This window comes from Panthera onca, chromosome B4, assembly GCF_046562875.1.
Source record: "Panthera onca isolate mPanOnc1 chromosome B4, mPanOnc1 haplotype 2, whole genome shotgun sequence".
Lineage (NCBI taxonomy): Eukaryota > Metazoa > Chordata > Mammalia > Carnivora > Felidae > Panthera > Panthera onca.
The window spans coordinates 88,682,831-88,693,327 of NC_138345.1; the positions used below are offsets into that span (position 1 = coordinate 88,682,831).

Consider the following 10,497-nt stretch of genomic DNA (forward strand, 5'->3'; position numbering starts at 1 on the left):
CAAAAAACTATAATAATAAAATATGTAAAATAAAAAATAGTATAAACTATACTTCTTTACCATTCTTTTAATATCAGTTAGACCTATAGTGAATACCACTCTGTTATTGGTCATTTCCATTTTCTTTTTCCTTGATCAATTTAATTAGGGGGTTATCAATTTTGTTACTCATCAAAAGAACCTATTTTTGACTGTTAATTTTCTCATTGCTTGTTAATTCTCTATTTCATTTATTTTTATTCTTATCTTTACTATTACCTTCCTTCCACTACCTTTGAATTTACTCTTTTTCCGGATCCTTAAGGTGAAATCTTCAATAATTGGCTTTAAAACTTTCTTCTTTTCTAGTATAAGCATTGAAAGTTATAAATTTTCTCCTAACCATTGTTTGAAGCTGCATCATACAAATTTTGATATGTGTTGTATTTTCCTTGCCATTGAGTTAAAAATATTTTCTAATTCCTCATGTAATTTTCTTTGACCCATGAGTTGTTTAGAAATGTGTTATCTACTTTACAAGTGTTTGGCATTTACTCTTGATATTGATTTCTAGTACAAGTCCCTTGTGGCCAGGGAACATACTCTGTATGATTTTAGTATTTTTAAATTTATTGAGACTTATTTTATGGCCCATTATATAGTCTGTCTTGGTTTATGTAACATCTGTATTTGAAAATAATGTATATTGTGCCACTGTTGGCTATATTGTTCTATATTAATTAGGTAAAAGTAGTTGATAGTGTATTCAGAAATCCTATGCCTTTACCGATTATCTGTGAAATTGTTTTATTATTTATAAAAGAGAGATTTTGAAATCTCCAAATATGATTGTGGATCTATGTGTCCCTTCAATTCTGTACATTTTTGTTCCATCTATCTTTTGATGCTGTTTTGAGGTACCTACACATTTATGATTTTTATGTCTTCTTGATGAATTGGCTGTAATATGCCTTTTTATCTGTTAATATTCTTGGTCAAGAGGTTTATCTGATATTAGTATGGTCACCAGCTTTCCTATATTTACTGTTTGCAGGGTGTATCTTTCTTTCTCCACTCAATTTACTTTCAGCCTACCTCTCTTGTATATTACAAGTCAGTCTCTTGCAGACAGCATATGGGTGGGTCTCTTGATCAGTGCTCAGTTTTCTTTCCCTTTCATTATTTTGGCTTCATTCACATTTCTTAGTCTTTCTTGGTGCTTCAACTCTTTAGACTAAAACCCTAATATGTATTTTTTAAATTTATTTAGAGAAAAAGCGAGAGCGAATGGGGTAGGGGCGGAGAGAGAGAGAGAGAGAGAGAGAGAGAGAGAGAGAATCCCAAGCAGGCTCCTCACTGCCAGCGTGGAGCCCAGTGAGGGGCTCGAAATCATGAATCACGAGAAAATGACCTGAGCCAAAATCAAGAGTTGGATGTTTAATGATGCTTAATGGACTGAGTCACCACGGTACTCCAAGACCCTAATATTTAATGTAAGTCATTATTTAACAGCCCCTTCCTGCACCCAGTGTTGAGTCAAAGATATCATTATAGTTGCCACTTTCTCAACTCTTTCAACAATATTATACCTTTCTTACGATGCAGAAATCAAGATTGCCCAAGAAATTCCTAGTAATAGTCACTAAATCTAAGTTTAACTCCTTGTACTTATTATTTTAAAAAGCTAAAATTTATTTGGTACATGGGTAGGGATAACCCTCTGCTTGCATGCACGCTCTATTACAGGTTCTGATCAGGGCTAGAGTTGTGTGGCCCTTAGCAGACTATTCAGCTGAGGACAGAGCTACTGATAACTCAGAATCCTGTTCCAGGTAAATAACTGAGGACCTGAGGCCTTTTTTTTTCAAATATAGCCACAGTTGTTTTTTTCCCCTAAATGCCCTTCCATTCCTTCCCCCATTGATACACATGTAACACTTTTCAGTCCACTCCCATTCTCTCAAAATATTGTTGTTATTTACATGTTACCTTTTCAAAATGAGCTTTGTACTCCCTGAAACTGGCTGTCTCTCCCTCTGAAATAAAACCAGTACTAAAGGAAACTGTCATTATACTGAAATCCATCTGGATGGTTGATTAATTTCATATCGTGTTTGCTCTTCCTAAGCCATTATAGCCATGACTAAATAGGGACCCCCTGATCCTATAGATTTCTTCAAAAAATATTTAATGAGTGTTGCTGTGTGCTAGGCACTGTTCTAGGAACCAGAATACAGAGGTGAACGAGACAGGAAGTCTCACTCTCATGGATTTTAGTTTGTTGTGATCAGAGGCTGACAATAAGTTAACAGAAAAATAAACAAGACCTTTTCAAATGCCTAGAATTTTGCTGAGTCTCATGAGAGGGAAGAGTATGAGAGGAAACAAAGCTTAGAAAATTACAGGGTCCTTATTCCTTTCCTAGACAAATCCAGGGTGGATTTGGGGGGCCGTTATAGGATCCAAGATAGATCCAAAGACCTAGGACAATAAGAAGAGAGCCACACCCCTTTCTTGAATAGAGTACAGGAAAGAAGCAAGACTTCAGTATTTCCTCCAGGCTCTGCACGCTTTAGGAGCAAAAGAAATAATGACTTGTGATGTCTACACAGATGGTCTGAGACATCCCCACAGAGTTCTGTGTTCTCCCAGGATGTTTCAGAAAAATGTTGAAATGCAGAGAGAGGCATGATTATAACATATATTATTGGCAGGCCAAAGAGGCCTTATAATTGAAGCATGAATGTTGACCTTAAGAGATCTCTTTTTCTGCTTTAGAATCTTAGTCTTAACCCCAGCTGCTATGGTCTAGGAAACAAGTCCAATGCTACCCACCCCCACCCCCCAAAAGAAGAAAAAAATAAAAAGAATAAAAACACTGAAGAATTAAAAGTAACCCTACAGATAATTAAAAGCCAGTGTTGCCCAAATTACACTAAAGCTCCCATACACGTGCATATGGAATTTACCTTCATACAGCCAGCCCCCTTTATGCTTTCCATGACTTCTAAGGAGAAAAATGCTTGGATTTTTTTTCAGTTCCCTTTAGATTTGTATGAACATTTGCAACTGCCTCACACTCCCCCCTAGATAATCAGTGCTTATAATGCATTCAGTTAAGTCAGCCATGTCCATGGGTGGATAATTGCTTGTGATTTCACAGATAGACAGTTTCTTTGGTAGTGAAGCTAAAATACCATTACTGGATCAAGGCCCACGGCAGAGGGCTGGAAGAACACAGTCTGCCCACATTTTGGCAGGACTAAATCACTTTTACACAGGCTCTCTGCCTCTCTTGATTCTCTAGTCTTGGAAAAATTTTTTTTGAAGTTTGATTAGTTTTTTTGAAGTCTGATGAAGTTAAAAATTCTCAGAAGAGCCATCTCGAAAAGCCATATAGGGCTTAAATATGTCTGTGCATTTTTTAGTCACTGATCTCCAGAATGAAGAAGGGCTTTTGAAACATATTGCTTTTTTTTTTCATTTGTAAGTTTATTATTTTTATGGCTGTATTCCTAACTATTCACAATTTTTATTACCACTTTTCAAAATTGTAACTCTGGAAATGCCCAAAGATATCAGTGTCTTTTTAAAAAAAAATTTTTTTAATGTTTATTTATTTGTGTGTGTGTATGAGATATATATATAGAGAGAGAGACAGAGAGAGAGAGTAGGCGGAGGGACAGAGAGGGAGGGAGACACAGAATCCAAAGCAGGCTCCAGGCTCTGAGCTGTCAGCACAGAACCTCACACGGGGCTTGAACTCATGAACTGTGAGATCATGACCTGAGCTGAAGTTGGATGCTTAACCATCTGAGCCACCCTTGTGCCCAATACATGCTTTTTATAGTAAAAAAGAAAATTCCAACCCATACTTTAACCACTTTGAAACCCAAGTGTGACTGGCTCCTGAGTATTGGGAGAACACCAGCCTCCCAGTAGGTACTGGCAGGACTGTGCAAATAGATGCCTGTCCACAAGCTGAGACTGTGGCAGAATTCATGATCAACCATTGGATGCAGTCCGTGGACCGAATGTTAGAATCAGCATATGAGCAATATCAGCAAAAGTTAGGTATGATTTCAGGCCCTTTGCCTCTAGGTGTCTGAAGTATCATATGCTTTAGGTTTCCGCAGGTTCCATGACCTGGCAACATCTGAACCTTCTTTTTAGATGTCCTTAGCTTCCCAGAGACTTACTTTCTCATGGCTTCTTCTGCCTGGCATGCTGTGTTTCTCAGGATGTCAAATAGACCTCTCCACTGTTCTCTGCATTGAAATCATGTCTAGCGAGCATTTTACAAACACAAGATGGATATATGCAGATCGCAAAAAGACGAGCAGTATCATGGACCAGTTAACCTCCCATCTTTCCTTTCTGACCTTCTCTCACTTCACTTGCCTCTTACTTTCTAACACACAGAAGGTGGTGCTCAGTGCCATCAGGATGCCATTCCTAGATATGGCGATGGGGCACATATGTGATTAGTAATATACAATCCAGAGCATATCTTAACATAATATTTGCTCCCCAGTCTGGGATAGGGGGCTTGCTTTCCTGGGTTTTTGGTGAAAATAATAGATTAGTGGAGGATGACTGAGTTCATGCTACGAAATGAGTAATATATACACTTTTACTAAATAGTTCTTTAGTACATGGACTGCCTGAATGTTATACAATAGAGTATGAGTCACCGCTGTCCTCTCTTTCTTCTCGCATAATCCACATCCTGCTGATCCCTCTTATCTGTGTTTCATGTTGTTCCTGCATGGTGGCAGTCTTTGCTTTTTGTCTCTAATGATGTACGTGCTCAACTTCCGCGTTAAGAACAATCTTCTTCCATTGTGTTTCTAAGGGTGCTTCTCTCTCAACATTTGACAAAACTCCCCTTGGCAGTGTCTTACTTATTCTTCTCTCATTTCACTGATGAGTAAAGTTATGCTCCAAATCTTTTGGGCAGAAAAGTCATACCCATCTTGGTACCTTATTGGAAAATGGAATTGCTGCATGAACTGAAGCCCTGACACTTTGTGACTGCCCTTTAGCATCCCCCGGGGCTGCCAGGCTTCAGGCTTCCACTGTTAAACCCTTCCCTGCCTCTTTAACATAAGTAGTCCCTGAAATATGTTGAAAAACTTTGTATTTATTTTTTTTAATGTTTTACTTATTTTTGAGAGAGAGAGAGAGTGAGTGAGTGAGAGCTGGGGAGGGACACAGAGAGAGGGGGAACAGAAGATCTGAAGTGGGCTCAGCGCTGACAGCAGCAAGCCTGATGCAGGGCTCCAACTCACAAACTGTGAGATCATGACCTGAGCCAAAATCCGACGCTCAGCTGTCTGAGCCACCCAGGCGCCCAAGACTTTGTGTTTAACTGAAGATCACCCACGCATGCATGCACACACCCCCACAAATGGAGAGATAGGGTTCCAATTTCCGTTGGGAGAGGTCCTAAGTAAAAAAGAGAAGTGTCCACTGAATATGAGTAACTGGGTTTCAACTGAAAAAGCTGTGGTTATAAAGTGACATAATGTATAAAAAACTTCCAGCTGTAAACTGACGCACGCTGGACACAAATAACAAGCTGATGTGAAAATGTGATGTGACTGTGCCATTAAAAAATATCACTGAAAAAATATATATCACTGACAGCAAAACAGGCTGTGGATTTTTTTTTAACTTCAGCGTCCATAAATATCTCATTATCGCTGTCGGACAATTGCATTTATTTCAGAATGGGTTTTCTGTTCTAGGGACAGTTTGCAGACATTCGGCTATCCCATTTTACAAGTTCTTTATAGTGAAATGATGTGCTCTGTGTTCTCTAACATTGGGTTTTCATCCCATTTTATAGTAACATGTGCAGAAGGCACCTGACTCCGTGGTGGTACGTGCCTTAAGGAATTGTCACACCTCATGTTCACTCTGTGGACTCTCCAGAAACTCACTCGAAACTCAGGATATATTCCCTGTTTTACCTCTTCCTTTCCATCACGAACCCTCTTGTTCTTACCCTCTGTGTTCAATTTCTGTCCCTCTCCTCACACATGGGCTCTGTCTCCCTGCCCAGCAACCTCACATTAATACGATATTAAGACTATATTCCTGGCTTTATACTCCAAGTTCTGTTTCTGGGCTCACCCTGCATTTTGGGGTATTGTTGAGGCTCCCTGTGACCTAAGTCACATCCGTCACTCCAAGTTCACTCTTGCCTGAAAATGAGTTTAAGAATCATACTTTCAAAGTTTTGAGGGGAGAACCTTCTCTTCCTCTCAAATACTTTCCTCGCCTGTTTGCTAGTACCTATAGTTAATTTATGCCATAAACAAAACACTATATCATAATGTCATGAAATTTTCTTTTCATTCTAGAATCTTTGGTGTGTTGGCTTTTATTTATTTATTTATTTATTTATTTTTGCTTGTATGTGACAAGAGGGCTCCCTAAGCCCCTCCCCTTCTTCAGGAGGCCTGGGATGGAAACTATGTAAAGATCAAAGACTCTCAGTATATTGGGGGATGAATTGGGGCAAGAATTCCCCAGTAGCTGAGGGCCTCTCTCTTCCTCTTGCTATCGCTGGGGCTGGTGGTCCAGGCGGCTCTTACTCCTTGGAGGTCATGTTGACGGTAAGGTCCACCACCCATTTGCTGTAGCCAAATTCATTGTCATACCAGGAAATGAGCTAAACAAAGTGGTCACTGACAGCAATGCCAGCCCCAGCATCAAAGGTGGAAGAGTGTTAAAGTCACAGGACACAACCTGGTCCTCACTGTAGCCCAGGATGCCCTTGAGGGAACCTTCCCATGCCTGTTCTCACCACCTTCTTGATGTTACTGTATTTGGCAGCTTCCTCCAGGTGGCAGGTCAGATCCATGACCAACACATTGTGGGTGGGGACATGGAAGGCCATGACAGTAAGCTTCCCATTCAGCTCAGGGATGACCTTGCCTATAGCCTTGGCGAGGCCAGTAGAAGTAGAGATGATGTGGTGGGCAGCCTCTTGGCCATCACACCACAGCTTCCCAGAGGCCCCACCCATGGTCTTCTGGGTGGCAATGATAGCATAGACTATGGTCACGAGTCCCTCCACAATGCCAGAGTTGTCATGGATGACCTTGGCCAGAGGGGCCAAGCAGTGGATGGTACAGGAAACATTGCTGACAATCTTGAGGGAGTTGTCATACCTCTCGTGGTTCATGCCCATCACAAACATGGGGGCATCAACAGAAAGGGCAGAGATGATGACCCTCTTGGCCTCACCCTTCTGGTGAACACCAGCCTTCTCCATAGTGGTAAAGACTCCAGTGGACTCCATAGCATACTCTGCACCAGCATCACCCCATTTCATGTTGGTAGGATCTTGCCCTTGAAAAGTGAAGATGGTTTTTCCATTGATGACAGTGGAAAATTGTCAGCCTTGACTGTGCTGTTGAATTTGCCATGGGTAGAATCATACTGGAACATGTAGACCATATAGCTGAGGTCAATGAAGGGGTCACTGATGGCGACAATATCTACGTTCCCAGAGTTAAAAGCAGCCCTGGTGACCAGGCATCCAATATGGCCAGATCCATTTACTCTGACCCAGACCATCACGTCTCCGAGATGCAGCTGCCACTGCACCAGAAGATGCTACTGTGTGACAAACAGGGAGGAACAGAGAACTCGTTCTAGAATCTTTGATACTTGCTAAAGTTCGAATCATCCTGGGATTGGCATTTTTTAAATCTGGGAAAAAGTTTTAATAAGGAGACAAACCTTGGGACTGCGTTGGAGGGGCAAGATCTAGGACACCAGATATGTGTGTGGGAACACATGCATGTGTGTGCGCTTACATGTGCTCAGAATAAGGCCACTGTTTCTGTCTCCAAATCACAAAGTTACCCTTCATTTTGCTGCAAATTTTTATTCTTAATAAAAGTACAGAGGTAAATAAGTCTAATTTTTCTGTAGAAATAATTTGTACAGCAAAGAAGCTGAGGACGGTGTAATTTAGTTCCTAATCATACAAACTACATAATTTCTCAAGATGGGAGTACATTGATTAGGCACCTGCATATGTCAGAGGCATCACCAACATTATCTCAATTCTCCCAGCAACCATAGAAGGGGGCTATTATTCTTCCAAATTTAGTGAAAAAGAAATAAGGCAAGGTCACAGATTTATTAGTGACACAGGCAGAATTCTAATCTAACTCCTGACACCTCATCTTATGTATTTTTTATATTCCATAAAGAAGAGGGATCTAGTAGTTAGAGCTCAGATTTTGATGTCAGAGAGACCTGGGTTCAAGTCTTCCCTCTTCTCTTACAATGTCTGAGACACAGCAATTTACCTCTGGGCCTTGGCTACTTCCAGTTTTATATTCTTTAACTTTCATCTTAACTTTCCTTCCTGTTTATTAGTGTCTGTTACTTTCTCTATTGCTCATGGTCCATCTATCGTCATAAGCTTTATGTTCCCTCGTCCCATCTGTAATTTTCTTCACTGTGTCAGATTCAGAAGTAATTGCTGGCACCTCTTAGCACTACTGAAATTGAAAGTGTGGGCATTTTGGCAATTACATTGACTGTCATTTTCATTCATGCTAAAGAATACTTAGTCAATTGTTATTTCTTCAAAACAGTTATATTTACAGTGTTTCTGTATACAACAGATGGTTATGTAGTTTATGTACATCATCCATGTCAAAATGTGGTCCCTTTATCTCAAATGAGTAGGGCAAGTTTAAAGTGGCTGGCTCTTGAAGGGACCAGCCCTTAGTTGGACTAATGGTATGTACTAAAAGTATGTACTGACCATAAAATTGTATGCTTTTTATCTGAAGACTTTTAGATAAATGTTTACTTCCAAAGAATAGGATTGTTGATATGACATAAAACAGTAATGGCTAATACGTACACAGCACTAACCATATACCAGGTACTGTTCCAAATGATAGACACCTAATTCATTGCTCACAATAACTCTTGAGGAGGGTATTATTAATGTTATTATTATTATTATTTCCATTTTATGGATACATTAAGTAACTTGCCTATATCACCCAGCTAGAAAGTGGTAAGGATAGTATTATAAATCAGAGATGAAAAGTAGACTGTTCAATATATGATATTTGGAATGTTGATTTTCTACATGGAAAAAATAAAATTATATCTCTGTTTTAATAAACTCCAGATAAAATAATATCTGTATGTGAAATATAGATTTCAAACATTGGAGGGAAATATAGACATAAATTTGTAATACTGGCGGTAAGGAAGATTGTCTTACACAAAAACAAAAATGACAAAACACATATTTGATCAATTTTACATCAAAAAAAATGTAAGTTCAACAAAGACACATAATCAAAGTCAAAAGCAAGAGACACAAAAGACAGAGATAACCAAATTTATATACAGATTATTGTTTAAACCCTTCAAAAATCTATTAGAAAAAGAAATGCCACAGAAAATGGACAATAGATGTGGATGGGTGATAATCATAAGAAGAAACCTGAATAGCCTGACAAAATGCTTAGCTATTTGTAAAATAAAAATTCGAACAAGATATCATTTCTCATTGTCAAATTGTCAAGAACGTTGACATTGTGGCAAGGAGGCAGAGAAACAGGAACACTGTATGTTGCTGTAGAAATAGAAATTGGAGCAACCATTGCTGTAGAGCAATTGGCAATAGCTCATAAAACATTACAATGCAATTTAAGGAAAAGCATATCCTAGAGTGGTTCTCCCATTTATGCTCAAGGAAAATGAAGAAAGATATTCATTGCAGCATTGTGTATACTAGCAAAATAGAAGGGAAAAAGAGAAAGACACCTAAATGGTCATCAGAAGTGAATATATAGTATGACTTATAGTCATAAAACAATTTTATATGGTAGTTAAGAAAAGTGATCTATATTTTTAGTTAGATATATATATAATATATAATAGAGTACATATAATATTTTAAATACATTCCTATATCAACATGGAAAAATTCCAAAAACCTTCTCCCCTGTGGAAAAAGGATTCACAGATCAATGTTAACACTATATTTTTCATATATAGTTACTTTTAAATGACACAAATAGGAACTATCTTTTTTTTGAAGATTTTATTTTTATGGAATCTCTATACCCAACACAGAGCTCGAACTTACAACCCCAAGATCAGGAGTTGCATGCTCTAGCAACTGAACCAGCCAGGTGTCCCTAAAAACTATCTTATTAATAAGTAACTACAAAAAATAAAAACTGTACTATTAAGGTAATTAGTTAGAAAGTTAATTAGAAAAATACTTGGAATAGCTAAAGTAATTAGGGTAATATACCTACAGAAGACTAAATATTGGATTAAAGTAATTAAGGTAATATAGGTATAAAATAGAATGAATTAAAGTAGTTAATTAGAGCAATATATCTACAAAAATGAAATATGAAATTACTAAGTCATTAATTAGGTAATTGATTCAAATGATTAATTATAACAAAATAATTATAAAATTGCAGTCGCTTAAGCTAATAATTTATTTCT

General features: G+C 38.3%; 1 pseudogene; it reads right to left on the reverse strand.

The window, feature by feature from the left end:
* Positions 1 to 6,438: 6,438 nt before the first annotated feature.
* On the reverse strand, positions 6,439 to 7,850 carry LOC132660298 (glyceraldehyde-3-phosphate dehydrogenase pseudogene; annotated as a pseudogene).
* Between the last annotated feature and the right edge of the window lie 2,647 nt (positions 7,851 to 10,497).